Raw genomic sequence first — 24,478 nt, 5'->3', positions numbered from 1 at the left:
CAAGGGGCCCAGCCCTCCCCACCCCCACCCAGGGAGCTCGTGCCCTTTGGGCAGCCCCAAAGCCTTTCCAGTGGAAACACAGAAGCCAAGGCCCCAACTTCTCTCCTCTGGGAGAAAGGGCAGATCAGAGAGTGGCTCCTGCAGCGGCACTGTGACCCGCCGCACCCTCGAGCTGTGCTGGAGAGCTGGCCCAGAGCTCTGCGGGCTCCCTGCATTACAACACGAACACCTCTTTGGAAATAGTTTATTACCCCTCTTCCCCCCACTGGCTGTGATCTCTGCAATCTCTGCGAGGTCAAGCATCCTGACCCCATTCACCTGGCGTTTGGTCCATGGGAAGGGCTGAATGAGTGTTTGGTGATTGTCCCTCCTCCTCATCCTGCTTCTCATTTGCTCCAAGTTCTCTTTGAGTTCTTGGTCTCTCTGAGTTCTCCTCCTCGCTCGCTCTCTTCCTCCCACTCCATCTCACCTCTCTGGTCTCTGCCTCTGCCTGTCTTGCTCCCTGTCTTTTTCCTACCTTATCTTTTCTTATTCTCTCTCTTACCTCCCACTCCAAGTCCCTCCTCCCATCTCTCTGCTTGATTTGGTCCAGAAATGACTATTGGGCCAAGATAATTAACTGGTCATTAAAAAAAAAAAAAAAAGGCACGAGCTCTTGGTTGAAAAAGTTCATTTACAACTAACTTTCAAAATAGAAAAAGTATAAAAACACTGCCAAGAAAGCTGAGTCGAGCAGGTTGAAAACAAATTAGAAATGTTTAAAAAGAAGAGAGGAGGACCCCAATTTGAAAAATTCCAGATTTTTTTTATAGTTTTGTCTTTGGGTTGTGCTTCTTTTGAGACGGAGTCTTGCTCTGTCACCCAGGCTGGAGTGCAGTGGCGCGATCTTGGCTCACTGCAAGCTCCGCCTCCCGGGTTCATGCCATTCTCCTGCCTCAGCCTCCCGAGTAGCTGGGACTACAGGCGTCTGCCACCATGCCCGGCTTTTTTTTTTTTTTTTGTATTTTTAGTAGAGATGGGGTTTCACCATGTTAGCCAGGATGGTCTCGATCTCCTGACCTCATGATCTGCCTGCCTCAGCCTCCCAAAGTGCTGGGATTACAGGCGTGAGCCACTGCGCCCAGCTGTGCTTCTTTTAACTTATAAAATGCACATTATAGAAAATACAGACAAGCACAAAGAACATGAAGTGTAAGCCCCCATTCAGACGCAGCCACTGAGAATACCTGGGCACCTGCACCTCTGCTTTCTTCCCAACATGTGCATGTTACCACTTCCCAAAGAAGGTTCTAGAACTTCAGTCCATTGAGCTGTAAAACAAGAACACAAACAGCAGCAACACACCTGGTCAAATTTCAAAAAATGCTGTACATTCTACTATCTTCTTGGAGCTTTGTAGTATCCATTGTAATGAATATTTACTATAGTATTCATTGTAAATGAATGTAAAGCTCTAGAGAGAGCCTCAGTTAGGAAGCCCATTTAAACTTTGCCATTCCCTAAACTCTATGAATCCAGAAGCTGTTTTTTTTCACCAGGTAGCTATTAATGTCCATACCTGTGTCTCAAAAAAAAAAAAAAAAAAAAAAAGTCTTGCCAAATAATGAGAAATAAATATCTATATATCTACAGATTTAGTTTACAAAAATAGAATCTTATTATACATTCTGTTTTGTAAGACTCTGTATGTTTCCAATTAATCCCTGTTACTGGATATTTAGGTTATTTCCCACATTTTATTATCATTTATATTATCCTAAACAGTACAGAGTGGGAATAAGAGGTTGAGTGTGAATTAGAAATCAAAAACACAAAAGGAGATACGTTCTGAAAAGTAAACATGTCTAAAAACAGATAGAGATTGCAAAACCCTCCTTGTGGTACACCAAAATTCCCAACCCAGGTGCAAATGAGTGTTTAACAAGTCTGTGTTGAGCACCTACTATGTACCAAATACCATTGGAGGTTTGGGAGTACAGTAAGACAGACAGAAATTCCTGTCCCCATGACCATTACATGCAGGTGTCAGGACACAGCAATGACTGATTAAACAGGGGAGGGAGATGCACGGCAGAGGGGGAGTGGAGGGATGGCCAGGTCGCGGTCAATTTTAAATGGTCTTTCCAGAGACCACCAGGCTGCAAGAGCAACATGCCAGCAAAGCATTTGTGGGAGTTGAGGGAGCGAGCCATGTAGACATCTCAGGAGGAGCAGTCCAGACAGGGACCAGAGAAGCAGGGGCCCTGAGTGCCAGCAAGTCTGGTCCTGCCCCTCCAAACACTCGTTAGGCCCAGGGCCTCCTGGGGCCCAGGATCAGGAGGGTGTGTCTGGATTTGCCATCTCAGGGCAGTCATGGGTTGGAAGCTGGGCTTCAGCATCGCTATTGCTTGGACATAAAGGGGCACAGGCATTGCACCCTAAACTGTTAAGGGGGCAGACATGGTTATGCTTGACAAATGCATTATTTTAACGAGATTTGTGTTAGTATCAACATGCTGTCAACTAAACTACCCCCCATTCTTTCCCAGTCCATCACTCCAAAGGCCAAGGATGCTGGCTCCATGCTGATGGGCTGTTTTAAAAGCCCTTAACCCCGCTGAAAGCTCCTCCGGCGAGTCCATGGCTTTGCTGCCTCCACCTGCTCTGGCTGGGCTGCCCCTGCCAGTTTCACCAGCTCTGGGCCCAGATCAGGAAACAAGAAGGGTGCTGGCCATGGGAGTAGGGCATCTTGCAGGATATGCCAGGGTCTAGAAGCTCTGCCAGGTAAATCACCCCCAGAAAGCCATGGCTTTTCTGCAAGGTGTGTGCAAACCACAGATGGGAGGAGGTAGGTCAGATCTAGACATGCAGAAACCACAGAAGGAAAACAGGGAGATAGGGGCAAAACGTGGAGGAAAGACACAGCGGACAATGGCAGGGAAACAGAGAAAGACTGACCAAAAGGAAGGATGAACCAGAACACTAGGAGAGAGACCAAGACAAGGATGGATGAAGGGAATTGCACGGCCTTGTGGGAGGGACACACAGGTGGGACACAGGTGGAAAGACAGAGACAGAGATGGGTTAGGGACTCGGGGCTCACTAAATTTGCTTCCAGCTGGCCCTTACTCTCACGGGGACATAGAGTCCTGCAGCCTCCTTTCAGGGAGTGGGAACTACCCAGGAGAGGGGAGACCTGGAGCACCGAGGGGAAGCTGGCTTGCCACCCCGAGCCTATGCAGAGAAGCCATACGCTGGGCGTTGGAGACCTGGAGAATTTGGAATATGACCAGGCTAGCTCAGTAGAGCCTTCCACAGACATTTTTGAGAATGAGACATCTGAAGAATTTAGGGGGTCACCCTTAGGCAAGGACAACATGATGAGGTGAAGTGTCCAGCTTTGGAGCCAAACTGCCTGGGTTCACATCCTAGCTCTACCATTTCAAAGCTGTGTGACCTTGGTCCAGTTCCACCACCTCTCTGAAACTGTTTCCTCCTCTTTAAAATGGACATAACATTATTTGTGTGGCTCAAATAAGATAAAGCATATAAAGGATTGCACCCAGTGACAGGCACGCAGTAAGTGTACTGTGGTCACCATTGGCTGATGGCATTATTGCTCCCTGGCCTCCCTGCCTGGGAGAGCCGTGACTGAACAGAGAAGTCCTTGCCTGAGGACCTCATCCTCTCCCAGTGTGAGTATACCAGGAAGGGCCTGGATGCTCTCCCAGCTCGCATCTTGCTCACACTTCAGATTGGCCCTGACAGGTACATGCTTTTAACACTGGCACCAAGTGCAGCTTCCAGGATCCTCCCAGCAAGCCATATCAGGTGCCACCTCCTGGGGACAGGAAGCGTGGGGGAACAGGGTTCCAGCCAGAGTTGCCTCTTGGATCCTTTGATCTTTAGTGTGCACAAACCCCTACCCACAGCTGCCCTGCTCTCAGTTCTGCAGGCACTCAGCCAGCCAGCCTCAGCACCCTGGGGTGGTGTCTCGAGTCCCTGTACCTGCTTGGGTCATGGCCTCTGCAGCCTTCTTCTTCCCAAGGCTGGGACCTCTCACTCTCCCCTCCTCTCACACCTGAAGGTCTGTCCTATGCCCAGGTCTAGTTTTAGGGATGGGAGATCTTAGCTGTTCTACCCTGGTGTTCTGGATTACCCCATCATGGTCCCCAGTGCTGGTCTAGGGGGTGCTGGGACTCACAACATAGTGTCTACATTATTGCCTATCTTGCTGACCTTCCCAAAACCCTGGTCTTCCAAGGCCTGGGCCTCTGCCCTGCCAGTCTCAGATCCACTCTCCAGGGGGGTCTGAGAATCTTGCCATTAGTACCAGACCCCGCCCCCGTCCCCGCCACCTCTGAGGCTGCCTGCTGTCCCCTTTATCATTCTACCCACCCGTCGGGATACTTGCTACTGCATCTTGGATGCTACCCCAAAAGCTTTGCCCCCGACCCCTCATCCTAACCCTGCTCTACTGTCTGGTCCAGCTGCAGAGGATACTGTCCTGGAATCCAGCCCTTTTGGAACCTGGCAGCATCTTCCCCTTCGCAGTTCAGGTGGTCTGAAGACTTTGTTTAGTGTGAGTTTCCCACCCAAGTGGGAGGGTGGATGGGGGAGAAGGACCATGAGACCCTGACCTGGGACGGGGGCTCCCCTCCTTTGCACACATTCACATGAGTTCACACTTGGTGTCCTTCACTGTGAGTCAGATTCTTCACTCCCCTTCTAGGATACGTGGCACTGAAGCCAACCTGCTCAGCTCTCGGCCCCTCAACCAAGAAGACATGAGTTATCTTTGGATAGACTGCTCTGTTTTTCTCTGTGCCTTTATCTTCCTCCTTGACTTCCATGCCTTCAACAGTCTTAGGTCTGTCCTAGCTCCCTGTGGAATAAGAGGTGCCTGTCTCCCTGTACCTCTGGCTTCATAATCCAGGATGAAATAAGTCCAGCTCAAGCCCGTGCTTGCCAGTTTCCACACCTCCATCTGACTCTGATCCCAGCTTCCTCTGTGTGCTTCGCTGTCTCTCTCAGACTCCCCGTATGTCTCTTTCTCTGCTCCTCCTCATCTCTGTCTCCCTCCCTCCCTGCCTCTCCCCTAAGTTGCTGTGTTGTCAAGTATTTCCACCGTCAGCACTTGCCGAGTTGAAAGTTCTTCCACTTGTGCAGCGAGCCGCGTGGGCAGGCTGGGTAATGTCTGTTTTACCCTCTCTGTAATGAATCCCATCTTCTTCTCTTCTCGGTGATGGTTATTGATTCTGTCTTGACACCTTGGTTTGTTTTCTGCCAGTGCCTGCCTTCCCTTCATCTTGCTGTGGCCATTTCTCCACTCTTATCTATAATTTCCTCTCTTGTTACAGCTGCCTCCCTCCTGGGCTGGTGTAGCACCGAGGCCGGGATTTTATATTAACTCGGCAGTGCAGCTCCATCAGCCCTTCTGTGATGGGGTAAGTTTGGGTGGTGGCCGAGAACAGGCACATAATGACAGCAGGAGGAGGGGAGAAGAGAGCTGGAGCCAGGCCCTCCTCATACTGGGTGTGCTAAAGCAGAGCTGGGACTGTGCTGCGTTCCCCTTCTTAGACACTTCCTGTGGTTCCCCTTGACTCCCCGACACAGGAGATGAAGCTCATCTGGGGAAGAGTCCTTCACAGCCTCGCTCCAATCTGCCTCATCCCCAGCCTACTCTCTTAGAACCACAAAATTCCCACTGCAGATGCATAGGACTGGCTATTAATGGTTTCCTTCCACACCCCTAGGCCCTTGCTCTGCTTATGCTGTTCTGCCTGCCTAGTCCCCACCTCTCACTCTATTTTCCACCTGGAAAACTCCTATTCATCCTTCAAGGACTAACTCCAATATCATCCCTTCTGGGATAACGTCCCCTGGTAGGCCCCATGCCTGCACTAGCTTGGAGCAGAGCTAACTCTTGTCTTCACTGAGTTCCCACAATTCTTTGTACAAAATGGTAATTACTTGCATCCCCGGCTTCTGCAAGAACAGGCTAGGTCTTATTCACCAGGGAGGAACTCAGGAAAAGTATGTCAAGTAGACTTGAATGGAGCCTTCTGGGTTACTACAAATACCCTCCCAAAGACATAGGTCAGAATTGCAGCAGTTCTAGCATGCACTAACATTGCTGAGGCATTGATGTGGACCACTGGAACTTGGATGAGTCTAGAGCAAGGGTCCGGGTGCACACCAGGCTGCCCTGATGTAGAGGTCCCCCAGAAACCAGCAGCTCTCTGCAAAGGCTGGCATCATTTGTGGCTGGGCCCTGGAGCTAGGATCAGTGAATGATCAGTGCCCAGAACTCTGCACCTTCTGCAAAGCCTAGGGCACAGGGCACTGAATGGATGGGCTAAAGGAAGGACTAGAGCCCGGGGTCCCTGAAATCAAAGCCCATGGACTTCCTTCCACCTCTGCTGCCTGGCACAAGCTTAGGCCCTGGGGCCTGGAGTCTGCCCTTTCCACTCTTTCCCACCTCCTTCCCTTGCCCTTTCCTCTCCCTGCAACCCCTGCAGCCTGCAGTGCCTTCACTTGGGGCTGACTGCCTGGCAGCTTCTTCCAGGAATATGTAAGCAGCTGCTTCTGCAGGCATTAGCATTCCTTCCATGGATTAACCAGGGCTGCATGGTGGAAAAGGGGCCTGAGATCACCTGGGGTGGGGGGCTCACCTAACAGGCAAAGGAGAAAGAAATTGGGGTTCATCTTAAGGCATTTTGACCATACCAGGAGAGGAAGAAGACATATCTCCTCTGCCCCCAGCCCCTGGGACTCCACGGAGCTTTCCTGGGGAGGTGCCAGGAACCTTTTATGAATCCCCTGGCCCCAGTCAGTCGTCCCAGAAGGTGGATGACAGGTGACCAAAAAGCTCGTGGGGTTCATCTTGGCATGGGGAGGATAGGACCCTGGAAAGAAGGGGTGATCACTTGAGGTTGACCATGCATTGAACACCCTCAGTCAAGCCTTGGGCAGGTATATAATTCAGGAATCACATCCTTTTAGCAGATATGGAAGTGGAGGCTAAGAGGGATCAGGTTATTTGCCCGAAGTCACACAGCTGGTAAGTGACTCAGTTTCAATCCCAGGTCTCTCAGACTCTAAGGTCGGTGCTCTTTCCATTACCCCTGTTCCCTGGAGTTCTCAATCCTGTGGCAAACCTCAATCTTGATGCCACCCCTACCTTAAGCATTTTGCCATGGTACCCACTTTCCAAGATGGCCCTCATTGATCCTTTTGGAATTCAGACCTGCGTAGTCCCCTCCCACATTGGATCAGGGATGGACTGTGTGACCCATAAAATACAGTGCACGTAATTGGGTGTGACTTCCAAGGCTAGGTCATAGAAAGCATTGCACCTTCTGCCTTGGCCTCTTGGATTGCTCACTCTGGGGAAAGCATCTACCATGTTAGGAGGGAACTCAAGCAGCCCTGCAGAGAGCCCACATGAGAGGAACTGACTCGCCAGCCGTATGAATGCACCACCTTAGAATTGGACCCACCAGCCCCTGTCAGGCCTTCAGATAGCTTCAGCCCCAGCAAGATCTTGACTGCAACTTCCTGAGAAACCCTAAGTTAAATGCCTCAGCCACGCTGCTCCAGAGCACCAGACACTGTGAGAGATAACCAATGACTGTCGGAGTTTTAAGCACTACGTTTTGGAGTGATTTGTTACACAGCAATAGATAGTTAATAGATCTGCCCTCCCTGGGACACTGGGCACTCATGTTTTCATAGCCTCCTAGGCAGAGCCACCAGGCCAAGGGCTGGACAGTTCTTGGCTTCTTCTAAGGTTTCTTCATCTCCACGTAGGAAAAGCCCTGGAGACACTGAAACCAGAGAGCTTTTTTGTCCAGAGACTCTTCACTCCTGTTAGGGAGGGACAAGGACACATCTCCCGCTGGGATCTCTGCAAAATACCCCACCCACTGTCCCAGCTTTGGAATGAGACAAGATGAAGGTGAAGGAATCCCACAGATCTCATCAGAAAAAGTGTCTCTTTCCCTCCCTAATGAAGATAAATCCCAGTATCTGAGGAGACACTAAATGGACACAAATGAACTGGCAGTGCAATCAGATGGAGTGTTTTCTTGAGATCTACAGCTGATGGATTCCTGCCTCAGCTGACACCCAGCCTGCTGTCCCTGGAGAGGTCCCTGGAGACCCCTGAGTGACACCTCCCTGTTGGGGAACTCTGGTGTCACCTTAAAAAGGCTCTAGTCTCTCTTCCCTGGTCTTTCTCGTGTCTAGCTGAGGTCCTAAGGAATGTTTTGGAAACACTATGTTGGCCATCACAATGTCAAACTCAAAAGTTGCAGAATGGGCTGGCACTCAGACCCACACCCTGGCATGTTATTAAGTTCCCATAAACTCCACCAGGCAAAGAAGGCCCATGTCACTGTTTTGACTCCCTCTTGCTCTACAGTGGAGGGCAGAGGAAGACTTATTTTTAGGCTGGTACGTTTTGTACTTATTTGCAAGGCTGCCTTAGAAAGAAACATCTGATTGGTTGATTGGCTTCTGATTGGTTGAGTGCCTTCTTTATCCCCTGCCTTTAGATATTGAAGTTTGTGTTTGTCATGTGGTGGCTAGAGACCCTGTCTCTGCTTCCAAGAGGGGCACAGGCTATTTCTGGTTCTCGGGCTTTTCAGAACAAGGATCTGGGAGCTGTAGGGGTTTGGGGAATGGTTCTAACCAGCCTCAGAGACCCCATCTTCCTTTGTCTCCAAGCAATGAGAAAGCATTAGAAAGTTGTCCCACCCCCTTTCATACCTGTCCTAGTTGATCACATGCCACCTTTTTCCACAGGCAAGTTTCCTTGCCCTGGCGCCCTCCTGCTGCAGCTTGGTCCCCTGGTACCTGCGCACAGCATCTGTCTGCTTATTTACTTTCACTTTCTCGGTTTGCCCGGCTGCACCAACCAACATGTTGTTTATCCTTGCTCAGGCCTGTCCCTGCGGCATCTCTGGATCATGCTTGTCTCGCTAGCCCTTTGACCTTCTCAAAGAACACATCACAGCTGCCAGCGAGTTTGCTCTTCGACAACATTTTCCATTGCAGCACCTGTGTCTCTGCAACACTAGGGTCTTGGACCCACTGTCCCGGAGGGGGCAAAGGGAGTTGCCAGTCCTTTCTTCAAAGGTGTCTAGGGAAAGGCAGCCCCTTAGTCTTATCTGTTTACCCACTGTGGATCATTTATGCAAAGTCCTGCCATGTGGCAGGGTCTCTGAGTCTAGCAGGGCAGAGACCCTGGGGACGAGTGATCCTATCTGGCATTATATGGAATGAGCAGGGACCTGGCATCAGGGCAAACCCTGGCTTGGTTATTCCCAACTTTATTTATGTCTCTGCATCTCAATATCATCCTCCGGAAAGTGGATTTTATCTACTGCACAGAGGAGGGAAGGAAGGCATGGAAACAGCTAGTGCATAGTGGCTTTGTAGCGAAGAGTAACAGTGGTGGCAGTGACAGTGAGGCTGCTGCCAAGTCAGAGTAGCCCTGCCCACACTGAGAACCAGGGAGTTGAAGAAGCCACAACGTCCTCACCTTGCAAGCGCTGCTCAAAAAGCAGCTCACCTGAGTCAGACAAGGAGCAATCGATAGAACCGTCTCTCTAGGTGGGGTTTGGTCTCTTAGGCCACACATAATCCCAAGACCTCATGTTCCAACCCCTCATTTACCAGCAGACGGAATTGAGGGCAGCGACTGGCCCACATAGGGCAACGACTGGCCCACAGTCACCCTGTCCCCCGGTGGAACCTCAAGTCTCTGACACTCCATTGCCACCTAGCCACAGGCTGCGTTGGCTCCCACTCACAGGCCACAGAGGCAGAGCTGCTCCTCAGGGAGCGATGAGGGCTCTGTGGACCCACTCCCTGAGCCAGCCTGTCTCTCCAGATCACATTCCGGGGAATCCTCCAAGGTCCAAAGACTATTGCTCAAAGAGGGGTCGTTTAAGAAGAAATCATTAAGCCAGACATGGTGGTGCATGCCTGCAGTCCCAGCTACTCAGGAGGCTGAGGTGGGGGGTGGTTTGAACCCAGGAGGTCAATGCTGCAGTGAGCCCTGATTGTGCCCTGCACTCCAGCCTGGGCAACAGAGTGAGACCCTGTCTCTAAAACAAACAGAATCAAGAAAGAAGAAACCATTAGTATGTGGGAAGCCCCCCAGAAGAAAGCCATTCTTGCCTGATACAGAACCATCTACAGTTCCTAATGGGAGCCTCTCTGTGATGTAAAATCTATCTCCTCCCATCAAAGGAGAGAGGAGGAATGGGTGGGAGGTGGTGGGCAATGGGGCCAATAGAGGTGACCCTGGGAAGAGGGGGGATGTGCCCCCACCGAGCTGCTCTGCAGGGCAGACCCCAGAAGTTCTCAGGTTGTGAGCCTAAGGGTCCGAAACTCCATTCCTCAGGTTCCAGGAAGGTGGTGACTCTTCTCCTAAATATACAGAACCCAGCCCTCCTCCCCCACCACAGTGCTGGATGTGCCAGCACCAGGCAGCTTTGATCTGAGCTCTCAGAGATGCCCACGAATGGTCTCTTGTACATGAAGGAGACAGAAACTCTCAGCTGAAGCTGGGAATTGGACAGGGAGAGTGAAGAGGGAGATTGGCTGAGGCGTGAGAAATGCTATTCCAGGCCCTGGTTCTGCCCCAGGGCAGGGAAGGAGGACAGAAGCAGCTCAGGGGTCCAAAGCTGGAGCACCTGGAACCAGACCAAAGGTACTGAGGAACATAAAGTGATCCTGGCCCCCACCCCCAGGCAGATTCCTAAGATTTGCCTAATGGTGATCCAAGCCTAGGTACAGTGGTTCCTATGCCCTGGCACCAGCCCTCTGTCCTGTTGTGTGTGTGGGACAAGCACCATGTCTTATTTTGCAAATAAGGAGACCAAAGCCCAAGCTGATTAAACAGCTAGCCCAAGGTCACCTAGACATATATGTGTGCGCACACACACACACACACACACACACACACACACACAAAAGAGAAAGAGAGAAAGAGAGAGAGAAAGGATATTTCTCTGTCATCCAGGCTAGAGTGCAGTGGCGCGATCTCGGCTCACTGCAGCCCTTTCCTCCTGGGCTCAAGTGATCATCCGGCCTCAGCCTCCCAAGTAGCTGGGACCACAAGTGCTCACCACCATGTCCGGTTGATTTTTTCTATTTTTTGTAGAGACAGGTTCTCAGTATGTTGCCCATGCTGGTCTCAAACACCTGGACTCAAGTAATCCTCCCACCTCAGCCTCCCAAAGTGTCAGGATGACAGGAGTAAGTGACTGTACTCAGCCTAATTTGATTTAATTTAATTTAATTTTTTAGAGATAGGGCCTCGCTTTGTTGCCCAGGCTGGTCTCGAACCCCTGGCTTCAAGCAATTCTCATATTTCAGCTTCTAAAAGAACCCCTGGCTTCAAGCAATTCTCATATTTCAGCTTCTAAAAGTGTTGGGATTACAGGCATGAGCCACTGAGCCTGGCCTTCTATTTATTAGTTATGTTTTCCTCTGATTCGCAAGCAATTTGGGGAAGCTTGTCTCAAAATGCTTTGAATTTATTCCTTCCATAGACATTTGGTGCTCTCTGTGTGCCTGGCATTGTCCTAGACTCCAAGCAGAATGAGGACAGACAGAATCCCTGCTTCTGGAGAGCTTGTGGTCTGGCATATTGTACTCTTGTGATAAGTTCTGTGCAGGAAAGTGAGTAACAGTACTAGCGAGCAGGGGAACCTGGCCTCAGGAGGTGGCATCTAAGCAGGCATGAAGGTCTGAGGCAAACCTGGGTTTGGTGTGTTCAAACTGCGAAGAGAAGTGCCCAGTGGCCCAGGTGCTGTGCAAGGGGAGAACAGTGCAAGCTGAGAGAGCAGGGCAGGGCCCACTCTGGAGAGCTCCATGGTGAGCAGTCAGAGTGTATACTTAGTAGGATAGGAGGTCTGAGGGGGCAACTGGCAGGATCTCAGGACATTTTAGAAGGATACTTCCTGCTGCCTGGAGGAGAATGGGCCATAGGGAAGCAAGAATGGAGGCAGTTTGGGCAACATGGCATACCTCATCTCTTCAAAAATACAAAAATTAGGAGCAGTGGCATGTGCCTGTGGTCCCAGCAACTTGGGAGGCTGAGGCAGGAGGATCGTTTGAGCCCAGGAGGCAGAGTTACAGTAAGCTGAGATTGCACCACTGCACTCCAGTCTGGGTGATAGAGAGAGACCCTGTCTCAAAAAGAAAGAAAGATAAAGAGAGAGAGAACAAGGGAGGGAGGGGGAGAGAGAGAAAAAGAGAGAAAGAGCAGGGGAGGGACAGAGGGAGGGAGGGAAGGAAGAATGAAGGTGGCTTCTGGCAGATGAGAGAGGATGGTGATTGAACTAGGGGAATGGCAGGGGAGCTGGAGAGAGAAACAAGAGGGCAGCCTCAGGGGCCTGCAGAGAAAGGGCTAGAGAAGAACATGAGGAGACCCTTCACACCAGCAGCCCCTGGACAGTTCCTCAAGGGTGAGGACCGAGGGTGGAGGAAACCCTGTTGGAGTTAAGCCATCCAATAGGGCCAGCTAACTTAGAGCACCCTTGTGAGTGCTCCTAGAGAGACCCAGGCTTTCAATCACCTGTTGCTAAGGAATAATAACTCACTTTTTCATTACAGGAAGGACAAGGAAGCATGGTATAAGGCAAGGATGACATGCACACAGCACTTCCACACCCATATCCGTGGCAGACATCACTAATCAATCATGCCATTCCTTCTGGTGAGCCCAGACTAAGCTTTGCTGCCTTTCCCAAAGTAGTTCTTCAGGCAGCCCTTCCCAATCACCTGGTGATGGCACAGGGTTAACCTATTCGTCATTCCCAGTGCACAGAAATGAGCACTGAGGCTGGAGCCCAAAAGACTCAGGTTTAGCTCTGCTTCTGCCACTTAGTTGCTGTGTGTCTGTGGACAATTTATTTAGCCTCTTTGAGTTTCATTTTCCCATCTGTTAAAGTAAATCATTATTCCTTTGTCACATGTTTGATGTGAGGACTAAATGAGATAATACACAAAAGCACTTAGCTTAGTTCTGGTACAGGTAGGCACCAATAAATGTTTAAAAAAAATAGCCCTCCTTTGCCCCACCCACATTTATACCAAGATGTTCACAGACTAAACACTCCTACATGCTCTCTGACAGTGCACATTCAGGCACACACTTACACACAAGTGCACACACTCACACAGTGCATAAGAGGATAAAAAAACATTATCCTAACAGCTGGCAGTAGAATTGATCTTAGGGAAGGAAGTGTCTTTTGTTCAGGAAATTACCTTGATAAGCCTCTAAGGATATGGATTAGCAAAAGTCAAGGAAACAAAAAGATGGCTGAACTGCTCTGCATTAAAATTGAGACAAAACATGGAGGCAGGAGAAAGAAAGAAAGAAAGAAAGCCCAGCAGGGTGGGTGCTGCAAAGAACCAAGGGGGAAGAGAGAGGCAGAGGACTTTCTAAGGATGAGCGTGTCAAATATTCAACATGGAACTGCTTGCAGGTTTTGAGATATGAAACCTCTCTCTCTCAAAAAGAGACTGCACGATTCTATTTGTATAGAAACATCTAGAAAACGCAAACCAATTCATAGTGATCGGTGGTTGCTCAGGGTGAGGGGAGGAGGAAACTTCTGGGGATGGTGCCCTTGTTGACACACACGCCTATCACCAAGCACCTGCAGCCTCTCCTCTTTGCATTGCACCCTAAAGTGAGGCCCTCCCACCTCTTGGGGCTGGGAGCCACGTGTCAGGGAAGAGGAACCTCTTGACTCAGGTTCACAGGAATGTGTGTATATCTATATGTGTATATCTAAATAGAGATCTAGATCTAGATGTCAAAACTTGGCAAATGGAACACTTGAAATATGGACAGTTTTTTAAAATCATAACTTAATACGCTGTTAAGATGTTTTAAAAAGTGCTTTATATCGATTCAATCCAAATATTTTTGTCTCTCATGCTTTTATATGTGCTATTTTTCCCCACCTTTCAACAGATACTGACCCCCCAAAACAGTTTCTTCTGTCCCACACCACCCCTTCAGTCCAGTCTGACGCTGATGTTAATGCCTTATGGGAATGGTTTTGGGGTAGAATGTGAAGGAGAGATTGAATCCTACATCTAAGTCAAAACTGCAGCCGTGGACCAGTATGTGGGGCAGAGGAAATGTATCCACAACCTGAACAAATTCAGCACGAGCATGAGCTTGGAGCCAAGACCCTCATGAGAACTCAAGCTCACACCCCTCTCTGGAAATTCTTAGAAATCTCAGGATAAAACATTGAACTTCCTTAGGATGTGAAAAGGGAGTTCCAGCCAGCATTATAAGTCCTGGTTGACACCTGTGTTACTTACACAGACAGAAACACAGCCAGGCACTCAACACACATGCCCAGCAGCAAGCACCTGCGGCCACTCCTCACTGCACCTTAAAGCAAGGCCCTCCCACCTCTTGGGGGTATGAACCACATGAGTGGGGAGAGGACGTGGCTCTTGACTGAACTGTGTTTACTCTATAAAGAAACTTTTCAGAAATGCAAAGACCAGGGCAAAGATGGGAGGTCAGCCTCCTTGACAAACACATAGATGCTGGGATACTTTCTCTTTTCTTTCTTTCTTGTTTAGTTTTGTTTTGTTTTTGAGATGAAGCCTTGCTCTGTCACCCAGGCTGGAGTGCCGTGGCGTGATCTCGGCTCATCGCAACCTCCGCCTCCCAGGTTCAAGCGATTCTCCTGCCTCAGCCTCCCAAGTAGCTGGGATTACAGGTGCCCACCGCACACCTGGCTAGTTTTTTTGTATTTTTAGTAGAGACAGGGCTTCACCATCTTGGCCAGGCTGGTCTTTTTTTTTTTTTTTTTTTGAGGCGGAGTCTCGCTCTGTCGCCTGGGCTGGAGTGCAGTGGCCGGATCTCAGCTCACTGCAAGCTCCGCCTCCCGGGTTTACGCCATTCTCCTGCCTCAGCCTCCCAAGTAACTGGGACTACAGGCGCCCGCCATCTCGCCCGGCTAGTTTTTTGTATTTTTTAGTAGAGACGGGGTTTCACCATGTTCGCCAGGATGGTCTCGATCTCCTGACCTCGTGATCCACCCGTCTCGGCCTCCCAAAGTGCTGGGATTACAGGCTTGAGCCACCGCGCCCGGCCGGCCAGGCTGGTCTTGAACTTCTGACCTCGTGATCCACCCATCTGGGTCTCCCAAAGTGCTGGGATTACAGGCGTGAGCCACCACACCCAGGCTTTCTCTTAGGATCATCAAGTCAGTCCATTCTAATCAACCTCGTAACACACTTTGCAGCAATATTCCTTCAAGCCGGCACAATAATCATTGAAAAACACGAGGTCAGTTTGCTCCTGGCAACGCCTGGCATTGCTGAAGAAGTTCCTCAGCTCTGCAAGGTGTTGTGCTCCAGAAGGCAAACATCACCCCAGCCCCTCAGGCCTCTGCCTCTTCCCTCCCCCTCCCCTGCCTCCCAACACCACTCCCCAGAGCACCACGCGGAAACCAAATCAGCTGCTCCTTCCGAGGGGATAATCAAAGTGCAGGTCTCTGGAGAGGACCAGCTCCGTGGAGCAAGTCTTTAATTTCAAGCTGACAAGGTTGGGAGCATGAGCCATGGGCTCCTCCATAGACAAGACTGCCGGATGGCCAGGGAGCGCAGCTGGTGAGCAGGAGAGGGGAGGGCAGATGGGGAGGGCTGGATAGGAGCCACAGGCAGCTTCCCAGGTGGGCAAAGGGCCTCTCTGTGCTATGGAGGTCTGTTTGCTCTCTGCAAATCTGAGCTGTAGGCATCTCCCGACATCACCCAGAGGGATGTCCACAGCTGCAGCTGTGGCCCTTGTCTGCCCAGAAGGCTCAGGAGCTGGAGGAAACACTGAAGGGCAAGCCTCCAGCCCAGGGTCACACATGCCTCTGAGAGGAGAGGTGGGGCCCTGAATACAGACCTGGGTGGAGCGTCAGGGCTCCTCAGGCTCCTGAGCCCAAATGGCAGGGCTGCTTGGAAGCAAGGCCTCACTGAGATGAAGAAACCAAGACTGCAGAAAAATTTCAAGTGCTCAGAAGCAGGTGTTGCTGGCACTCTTGTCATCATCCTGTCATCAAGAGACAACGGGCCCAGAGAGGGTAGAAATTCTGCTCCAGGTCACAAAGCAAGGCCATGAAGAAACCAAGGGTAAAATATATTCTCTTTGACATTCACGAGTAATACATCCCAAGACCTTGGTGAGGCCTCAATTTCCCAAATAAAAAATTGAACTGGTTGGGCAACACCATTGCCCCACTGGGCTGCAGTAGCTGGGCAGCCCCTGGATGGCTCAGATTCCCTGCACACACTGCTCAATGGTTCAAATCTAACCTCAGCAGAGGGACAGATTTATTACTGCATGGGCCTTCGGTGCACTACCAAAAAACTGAACTCACAAATAGCACTCCGGAAAACCAGCCATCTTTCCTACAGCCCTCTCCTCTCCTGGATCGGTGACCCAACCATTGGCTCTTGCCATGCTGCATGGGCTGGGGATCAGGAGGGCCCCTGTGGGCAGGTGAGTAAAATCAGGACGGAGAGGCAGCCACCCGGGAGCACAGCCCCAACTCTGAGCCCAGAAATGTGCTGCCTCCCTTCCCCTCGCCTCATCCACCAGTGCTGGGCCTGAACTTCATGCAACAGAACCAACAACTTGGATGCCATCCCTTTGGGAAGCCTTCCCCCTTTTCCAGGTTCACAGATGTACTGTGTTCCCATTCCATATCATTTGGGCTCCTTGTACTTCTAGGATCTAAGCACCTGGCACGGTGTCTGGCCTTGGTGAGTGCTCAGGATTTGCTGACTAAATAAAGCTAAACATGTATGTGAATCAGGCTCCCTGCATCCTGACCCCTCGCTGAGCCTCACTTTCCTGCTGTGGAGGGTGGTTGGGGGCAGGGGTGTTACTTGCTATCACAAGGAATCAGTGCTGGCCTGCGGGTTGGGATCTAGTAGACAGCTAAGGACTGAATGGTTTCCCTCTCAAAATCCATCTGTTGAAGCCCTAACCTCCAATGTGATGGTATTTACCTTTGGGAGGTGATTAGGTTTAGATGAGGTCATGAGGGTGGGGCCCTCGTGATGGGATTAGTGCCCTTGTAAGAAAAGACCAGAGAGCTTGCTCGTGCTCTGTTTCTGCCATGAGAAGACGGCCATCTGTATGCCAGGAGGTGGCCCCTCACCAGGAACTGAATCAGCCAGTACTTTGATCTTGGACTGCCAGACCTCCAGAACTGTGAGAAATAAATGTTTGTTGTTTAAGCCACCTGGTATGGGATATTTTGCGATAGCAGCCCAGGCTTACCCCTGTAAGATACAGTGGTAACTTCCCCCTGACATATCCTAAAGCCATATTACCAGAGTCTTCGCCTTGTCTGTGAGCAGAACTGTGTCTACTGAGTCAAAAATGCACTGGGTGGGTACCCAGAATCTGGGTTCAAGAGCCAGTCCTACTGTTTATCAGCTCCATGACATCAGGCAAGGGATGAAACCAGAGTGCACCAGAGATGACATCTACAAGACCTCAGTTTCCCCATCTTTTGCTCAAGGATACTGTGAGTGAGGCTCCCGTGGGACCATGTGCAGGCATGTGCCTGGAAGGCAGAACGCACTGTAGGAACGTTTGGGAAGCTGAGGTCCAGCTGGCATTGACAGCAGACCTGTTGGAGGAGGCTTCTCAGGCTGGCAGTGTACAGCTCTGAGCCCTGGAGCAGTTTTCTCTCTACCATTCCCCACCCACCCACATTCCGGACCTAGGAATCCACCCACTGTCTATACCTTGTTTGGGCCTGTCCACTTGCTTTGTTAGACAGCTCTGGGAAGCGTGTCTTGTTTCTGGGCTGCACCAGACACCTCTAGAAGGCATGTTTGAGTCCATCTTTGTGTCCTCTGGAGTCAATTTGACTTGATCACCCTCTGCTCTCTGAAGTGACCCGGCCATGCCCCCTTTGGAGAAGGGAGGTTCCCTTTGCTGCAGGAACCCCCTCCCCCCAACAAAACCTGCCCTTGGTGTTTGGTATTGCTAACGGCAAACAGCCCTGTCTTCCCAGGATGGTGGGATCAATAGGGGATGGCTTGGAGTGGGTCCTCAGTGGCCTTTCCAGACCCGGCACACTCTGCTGCCACCTGTGCCCACAGGCCCGCACCACCCTACCTTCACCATCCATGCCACACTGTGGGATGCTCCTCCCCAGGTCCTGACTGACAGAAGAAGATGTGACCCCCAATGCTAAATAACACAGGGCTGCTGGAGGCTGCATGGGCCCCCCAACCCAGGAACCCAGCTGACCCCATCCTGTGCCCAAGTGTCCCAATCCCCAGGGAATCAAGGCAGGGGTGTGAGCTGGCCGCTCCTGTCTCTTGCCTTCTTCCCTGGTCTTCAATATTCATGAGCACTCCTAGCAGGGGAGCTAAAAATGTTCTGCTCCTAAATCTAACTGCTTTATGGAAGCCTAATTAAATTCTTTGGTGGAAGGGGAAAAAAGTGACCTTCAAAACTGCCAAAGCTATTCGAAGCGGTGTGTCCCAGAAACCCTTCCCCTTCTCTCCCCTCCTGCTGTGGGTGGCCTTTGCTCTGGTGATAAAATTCTCCACCTCCCCTCAGGCTAAGGGCCCAGGGAGTTCCCTGGGGGTGGAAAGTGTGCCCGATGACAAGATTACCTCCTATGGAAGAAACACAGCCAGGCAACGATCCTGACTGCTCAGGGGACCAGGCAAGCTCAGCCCTTGCTGGAAACTTGGGTCTCAGTTAGTGGATAGGGTTGGAGGGAAGAGAAAGGGCAGTGGGGGATGGGGTTGGCTCTGGTGGAGAGAGAATAACAGTGCCCCTTTCCTCCTAGGCAGGTGCTTCTGCAGTAGGGTGCCCTGAGAATTTCAGGCTTCCTCCTTCCCCGGGCCACCCTGTCCGTGAATCCTGGAAAGACCCAAACAGGGGCCCGGGATCGAGAACAGCCCTTTGCAAACCCCTACCTCGGAGCCTGGAATTGGAGCTCACGCCCAGTTGCTTCTCCTATTCACTGGGGATAAGCAGTCATTTTCTCAGAGGTCGACGAAGAAACCTGCCCCTTTTTGAGGGCTGCCGACTAGCGGGAGTGAAGGGGTCTGAATCTCCCACCCTCTTCCCTGTGACTTGGCCTCCCGAGAAGGTGGAAGGGATGAGAAGGGGGTGAGGACATGAGCCGCACAGCCCACCTGCGCAGTTAGAATTCACCTAGACGCAGGTGCATTCCAGCAGGCTCAGTCAGGGACCCCACAGACCCTCCTCCATGAGAAGTTGGTGGCTGGTTAGAATCCCCCAGACAGGGAGTGGAAAGACAGCGAGAGGTTGAGATCTCCACAGCACAGCAGCATGGGTGCCTGGCACTCCTAGGACCTCAGTGGCTATGTGGATGTAAAGGCTCATCCCTGCCTGATAGGTGAGGACAGGGTGGGGCAGGGGCAGGAGGTGGAGCCAGGGGGTGGGTCTGAGTGACCAGAAGCTTTCTTTTCCATTTTGGGAGGAGGTCATTTTTATCCACTCCAAAGTTGCTTTCTGATTGGTCACCCATGAGTCATTCTCAGGCAGTGTCACAGCCCAGTGTGATGACTGGTTGCCAGTGACACCTGGCTCTCCATGGGCCTGCTCATTCTGGGATGCACATTCTTCAAAATCACTTTCTAGGTCATTTTGAGGCCCTCAGAACAGACCCTGCTTGGTGCGTGCCGCTTCTGGGTGAGCACATCCAATCCTAGTCCACGCCCAGACAGATTTAAGAAAGCAGTTCGCCAGGCAGTCTGCAGAGATCAAGGCTCTCGTCTGCTAGGCCAGCCAGGGAAGATGCTTCATCCTCCCCTCCTGGCCTCACCTGATCTATGGCCTCTTCCCACTTATTCCTGACTCCTACCTGGGCTGCCCTTTCCCCCTCCTCCTCCCCAAATCCTGCCTGCTGCTGTGGCCAGCTTCATGAAGGAGAATTTCCCAGGCCAGGCCAGCTGGCAGTGATCGCCCTCACCCCTGCCTCGACTCTCAGGCTGAGCGGCCCACTCACTTCACACCTCTGAGCCCCTCATGCCCAAGCCCATCCTAAACTCCCCAACCAGGTTTTAACCCCAAGGGGCAAATATTCATCCTCTAAATGCCTTTGGGAGCTGCCAGTGTGCCTTTAGAAGACTCAAGTGCTTCATGAAAGAGTGAATGAATAGTTGAATGAATGAAAGTGGATGAATAAATGAGGAAATCCACTCATTTAAGAAATACTTCCTCAGTATTGTATGCCAGGCATGGGCTGAGTGATGAGGACTCAGGGGATTCCAACAGACCTGCCCCTGCTCTCATAGCCCCTTGTCATGCTGGGTCAAGTGAGTGAATAAAGAAGGGTGAGGGAACAGGGAAGATGAGAGTGAGCAGGGACCAGGCAGTGTTCGAACGCACAGGCCTTTGGTGACCCCAACAGTGTCCTGCTGGTTGAGGGGGGACAGGCCTTGTCTAGACCACACCCAGCCCTGCTCTTCCTCTCCTGGCTCCCCTGGAGCTGGCTTTCACCAAGGTGTGCTCACACCCCTGCCCCTGCCTTCTCCACCAACCCACACATCTATTTTGGTGTCTGCACTAGGCCAGCTGATGCCTCCCCCTGCTCCCAGCTGCTTCCTCTTCCATTCTGCCTTCAGAGGCCTTGAATCAAATGGGAACGCCCAGTGCAGCCCTGTCACCGCCATCTTGGGCTGAGACTCAGCCTGCTCAGGCCTGCACACAAGGGACCAGCAAGCCCCTGTCAACGGCTGAGCAAGGGGACCTGAGCTGGCTGTCAACCATCCTAAACTCTCCAATCGCCCCTCAGGCCAGGGCATGGAGAGGGGGACCTGGAGCAGAAGGAATCAGGCCATGTGCCCCCATCAGTGGGACAAAAGGCCCTGGCAGCCTTCCGAGGGCACTGTCAAATGCCCTTGGAGATGGCCCAGCAAATACACGAATGTTAAAGCATGTTATTCTGAAGAATAACAGTCAATCCTGCTGTGGTGTGCGAGCTAAGGCAAAGTAGTAAATACTTTTTATTAAGATACATTTAATATTGGAACAAAACTGAGTTTGGCAGACCTAGGCTTGTCCTACCATTGCTGCCACATCTTCATTTAATCTCTTTAGTCCCTTATTCCTGCGACTTTAGGCTTGGCCCTTCTAGCTTCCCTTTAACGTGGCATGTATGAGTCTGTGTGTGTGTTTGGGTGAAGGATGGATGGATAGGGAACTAGTGTTTCAATTTGTATGCAAATGTTTCCGATATAATTGTGTGGCTTTGAACCAGGAGAAAAGAATATAGGATTTGGAGCTGACCTAGGCTGAGATCTCAATTCTGCCCCATATGAATGCTGTGAGCTTAGACAAGTTCATCTCCGTACCTTCACTTCCATCCATAGGTGTCATAACCTAGCGGATGCTGTGGTCAGCCATGCAGATGCCTTCTCAGGTGCGTCCTGCAGCTGGCTGGCACTGCCTGCTGCTGGCTCGCAGTGGAGTCCTCTGCAGGAAGGCTTTGGCAGAACGGAGCTGCCCTCCCCAGCGGTAGGCATCCTCCCTCAGGGTAGGTACCCAAAAGCAGCCTGTCCCAGAAGACTGGTCCACGTGAGAGACAGAGGCTTGGCTCTGCTGCCTCTGTTTGACGGAAAGACTATCCCAGCCTCAGCACTGGGCTGGGCTAAGGCCTTTAACTACGCTTAATTACAACACAGCTCTGAACACAGTTCACCCGCTCTCTCTGTCCAATCTTGCGTCCCTCACTCCCGTACAGGTGTTGTTCTCTGGGAGGGCTCCCCACAAATCTTCCTGCCCACAACACTCTATCTCAGAGTCTGTTTCCTGGGGGGACCCGACCTCAGAAAGTAGCCAGGTTGTAGTCAGTGAAACACGATAAGGCACATATAAGGGCTTAGCGCAGCGCCCGAAGCACAGGAGGACTCAATTGATGACAGCTGCTGGGATTCTCCTTGGAGGTCACTGTTTCCTAGCCCTGATGAACATTGAAATCAGCTGTGAAGCTTTTGTTAAAAGGCCATTTTTTTCGAGAGATTCTGATTCAGTAGGGCTGAAATCAGACCCAGTATTCTGTATTTTAGAAACTCCACAGGTGTTTCTGATGGACAGCCAGGGCTGACAGCCAATGACCTGGGTCATTTTTCTATAACACCATCACCCCTATAATTTACAGGCAAGAACCACAAATGTATGCAGGGCAAAGTGACCTGTTCAAGGGCAGACAGGTACTTAGATGCCCAGAGAGGGTTCAACTCATTAATCCTCACTCTGTCAGGGTCAATGCTTGGGTTGTGTGTGTGGTGGGGGTGCTATAAAAGCCCCTGATCCCAACTCTCTCCAACATAAGCACAGGCAGCTGCATTTATTAAGCAGCTCCCAGAACATTTGGACTGACCGGCAATACAAGCAGTGTGTGATCCACCGTTGCTTTCACTAGTGCAGGCTGTGAGCTCCCAGAGGAGGAGTCCTCATTGTGGCTGTGGTGGTCAGGGAGGTCTTCAAGGAGGAGGTGAGCCCTGAACCAGATTTTAGAGAATAGTGAGGCTTCAAATAGGGAGCAAACAGTAAGGGTGCCCGACCCCAGGACTGGTCACCTCATTCTGTGTTCAGTCCGTTTCTAAGGACACCAATCCTGATCTGTATTCTCATCATCCTTCTGGCAAGACAAGGGATTTCAGGAGCACTCAGACTCATGGACCACTGGGCAATGATTTCCCAGTTTTTACAAGAACGTATTTTGTTCTAAAGATTAAAAACTTAGGTAAGGGTTTGCTTGAAGTTTGATTAATCTGCACTTCATTAGCTCCATTTCTCTTAAGCACTGGAGTCGCACAGTCATGTGATCACATGGTATGGTGGAGGTGGAGCTCAGGCTCTACCATTTATAAGCTGTGTGACCTTGGTCAAGTTACTTAACTTCTCTGAGCCTCTGTTTGTTCAACCTTAAAATGGGAACAGTGATACTTACCTTTTTCCCTCTCTGGATTGTTAAGAGGATCAAATGGGGTCATGATCTCAAAAAAAAAAAAAAAAAAAAAGCACTTCTGTAAATGTCAAAGCACACTACAATTGTGAGCTGCTAGTATTTTCCACATTTCTCTTTTTAAACTCGGGATGCAGAAGCCCAAGGAGGTTTCTGCCATTGCTCAGCACCCTACAGTAAGCTATTTGGGGAGCAGAGGCAAGACCAAAGTCCCCCAAATCCTACTCTAATGCTTTTTCCAATACAGCAGCATATCTATTCCTCAAATCTTTCTTCTCTCTCTAATTTCTTAGGCACTACAGGGAATTGTGCATTCTCACCTTGCCCTAAATTTGTAGTCTTTGATGCCTCGTAATCTTTTGATCCCTTCTGCAGCAGCCTGCTAGCCTGTGCCCTTCCCGCCTCCATATCATCTCTAGGGGCTTTCTGTCTATACTCTCTTTACTTTGGACATCCTAAATTCAGCCTGGAACCAGCCCCCACCCAGATGATGATAACCCCCTCCTCCGCGGGACTCTTTCCTCTCATTTATAACACTGGTGCAATGTTACCTTCTGATTCATTCACAGCAAGGCACGTAGGATCTTGGGAAACAGAGTCAAAAAGTAGTCTGTAAAAGGGCCCTTGAGGGCTTAGCACCAGCCCTTGCTGGGCAGCATGATGAGGCCACAATGGAGCGGGGCAAGGCGTCTCCTGGAAGCTGGGGCTGGAGGGCTGTACTCTGATCCCCAACCTCTGCTATTTCTCTGTCCTGATATCTCCGCGTGATCAACTAAATCCTCAGCTGCAGAAACCTCCTGCTGCTCTGTGCCAGCCTCTGGGTCTCTGGTGCCAAACCCTTGGCAGCCCCTTGGCTCCCCACTCCATTCTTCCACCAGCCCTGCACCCCCTCTCCCCACGGAGACCCCTCCAAGTCCAAGGCCCAGCTCAGGCTCTCGATTCCGGGAGACAGGTCACGTCCACCACCCCGGGGTGCAGTGCGAGCCAAACTAATCAATGGCAGAGCGGTAGATTAAGGGGCCCGGCTAGAAGCCATCCATCACTGTCGTTTACCCGGGCCTGTCAGCCTGCAAATGGAAAAGGAGATGATGTGAAACAACCCATCTGCAGGTTTTTAACGCTCTTTACAAATTGCCGTGGTGAATAACTTGTTGCCTGTATTTATCCCTTTTCAAATTGTCTCTTAGCTACAGTCATCCGTCTTCATTCTACACCCTGATGGTGCGTGCACCGCCAGTTGGGCAACCTCATTATTTCCCTGCTGCTGCTGCCTGGAGGAGGCAGGGGAGGAAGAAAGAGAAGGAGAAGGAATGGAGGAGAGAGAAAGAACAGAAAGAAGGTAGAGGGAGAGAGAAAGAAAGACAGGGAGTGAGGTGGGGATGGGAGGGTGGTGGGAGAGGAGAGACTCCGGCTAGTGGAACCATCTTGGGCAAGAACCTACTCAGCTAGGGTTCTTCCTCGGAGGTCCCCACTTCCCTGAG

At 51.0% G+C, this 24,478-nt stretch overlaps 1 long non-coding RNA gene across 4 annotated transcripts in view; it reads right to left on the bottom strand.

Moving 5' to 3' along the window:
• Positions 1-24,021, bottom strand: part of LOC105476358 (uncharacterized) — a 43,643-nt gene extending 19,622 nt beyond the window's left edge. For 2 of the 4 annotated variants that reach the window (XR_984049.3, XR_984048.3), the window contains exons 1-4: positions 23,549-24,020; positions 22,983-23,028; positions 22,410-22,530; positions 1,241-1,310 (exon numbers count right to left, since the gene is read on the bottom strand). This is a non-coding gene — a long non-coding RNA (uncharacterized lncRNA). Of the gene's footprint in view, positions 1-1,226; positions 1,311-22,409; positions 22,531-22,982; positions 23,029-23,548 lie in introns of all 4 variants that reach the window. The other 2 variants (XR_003016792.2, XR_011611119.1) reach the window with 2 other exon arrangements.
• Positions 24,022-24,478: the final 457 nt, after the last annotated feature.

The sequence above is a fragment of the Macaca nemestrina genome, chromosome 12, assembly GCF_043159975.1.
Source record: "Macaca nemestrina isolate mMacNem1 chromosome 12, mMacNem.hap1, whole genome shotgun sequence".
In the NCBI taxonomy this organism is placed as follows: domain Eukaryota; kingdom Metazoa; phylum Chordata; class Mammalia; order Primates; family Cercopithecidae; genus Macaca; species Macaca nemestrina.
The sequence above is the reverse complement of the archived record's forward strand: the minus strand, read 5'-3'. Positions and strand labels throughout refer to the sequence as shown.